Raw genomic sequence first — 1,657 nt, forward strand, 5'->3', positions numbered from 1 at the left:
GATGCGCGCATCTCTCTCCCCCCCCCCCCCCGGGTTGAAGTTACTCAAGAAACTTGTGAAGTTCTTGCTCTTTCCTCCTTCAGGGCTGAAGCGTCTGCACCAGAGCTCCCCAAGCGCTCAGAGCCAGAAAGAGATCTGTTATTTCCAACAGAGCAGGGATCTTATCTTCCCAAATCACTGCTTGCATTCGAGCTTTCTGGCAGGAGAATGACTCTGGGCATCTGCAGAGCGCATTCCCTCCCCAACAACTGCCGCTGCCCCCCCTTCAGCGGTCTCCCCCCCCCCTGTGCAGAACCCGGAGAAGTTGCGGAACTAAAGAAGCGTCTCTTCGCCGTGCTGTGCCTGAGTGGAAAGTGCCGCCGGCGCCTTCCCCTCCTCGCCCTCGCTTCCAGTCCCACGTCCCGGTCCTTACCTCTCCCCCAGCCTGCTCCTGCTCAGCCCCCTCTCACTCCATGGCGGCAGGAGTTCGAGCCACTGGAGAGGGGGGCGCCGCGTCTCCTGCAGCTTCCCCGGGTCGGGCACTCATTTGGCTGGCGCGGCTCCTGCCGTTCCCCGATGGATGCAGGAGGGCGGCGGCGGGTGGCTGGATGGACGAGCCTCGGGCCGACCGGAGCGCATTAGGGCTCTTGCAGGCGGCGCCGCTCCGCCAGAGGGAGGAGACCGCGACGTCAGCGAGGGAGGCAGCCGGGGAAGTGAAGAGGGCGAGCAGCCCCTGAAGGCCCAGCCTCCCACAAGCCGAGGAGGATAAACGCCTTTGAACTTGGTTTTCCCGCCACGGGGAGGAGAGCCTGCCCGCCGGCATGTTTTGGAGTTGCGGCGTTGTGCTCCGACTCAGCCCTTCAGGTTTCCTCGCCTTTCCTGAAGCTTTCTACAAAGAAGAGAGTTTCTTCCTGCAGTGACCGCGTTCCCTGCACTGTGTCCCGCTTGCTAACCTTTCCAGGCCTGCAGAGGGATAAATGTGTTGTTGAGAGCAACCGGTTTTTCGTCCTGAATAGGGGTTGAAGAAGTGCTTCAGAATGACAAGGCTTCAGTGCCCCTATCACCCACATTAGCCTGCTCTGTTCCCTTGGTTCCTACTTTCCCCCCATATTCATGTATTTTTCATCTGGGTCTAGGGTTGCCAGCTCCAGGTTGGGAAATTCCAGGAGATTTGGGGATGGAGTCTGGAGAGGGCAGGGTTTGAGGAACATAAGAGAAGCCACTGTTGGATCAGGCCAATGGCCCATCCAGTCCAACACTCTCATACAGTGGCCAAAAATACCAGGCGCCATTAGGAGATCCAGCAGTGGGGCCAGGACACTAGAAGCCCTCCCACTGTCCCCCCCCCAAGCACCAAAAATACAGAGCATCATTTGCCCCAGACTGAGAGCTCTTATTTATACCTTGTGGCTAATAGCCACTGATGGACCTGTGCTCCATTTTTTTTATCCAAATTGAAGCCAAATTGAAACCCTCTTGAAGCCATTCATTCTTGTAGTTGCCACCACCTCCTGCGGAAGTGAATTCCATGTGTTAATCACTCTCTGGGTGAAGAAGTACTTCCTTTTATCCATTCTAACCCAACTGCTCAGCAATTTCATGGAGTGCCCACGAGTTCTTGTATTGTGAGAAAGGGAGAAAAGTACTCCTTTCTCTGCCTCCTCAATCCCATGCATAA

At 56.4% G+C, this 1,657-nt stretch overlaps 1 protein-coding gene across 1 annotated transcript in view; it reads right to left on the reverse strand.

The window, feature by feature from the left end:
• Window positions 1-563, reverse strand: part of DSE (dermatan sulfate epimerase) — a 55,374-nt gene extending 54,811 nt beyond the window's left edge. The window contains exon 1 of the mRNA XM_015409068.1: window positions 413-563. The gene's annotated coding sequence lies outside the window, so the exon portion shown is untranslated. The remainder of the gene's footprint in view (window positions 1-412) is intronic.
• Between the last annotated feature and the right edge of the window lie 1,094 nt (window positions 564-1,657).

The sequence above is a fragment of the Gekko japonicus genome, unplaced genomic scaffold (genome assembly GCF_001447785.1).
Source record: "Gekko japonicus isolate JY-2015 unplaced genomic scaffold, Gekko_japonicus_V1.1 scaffold50, whole genome shotgun sequence".
Taxonomy (NCBI): domain Eukaryota; kingdom Metazoa; phylum Chordata; class Lepidosauria; order Squamata; family Gekkonidae; genus Gekko; species Gekko japonicus.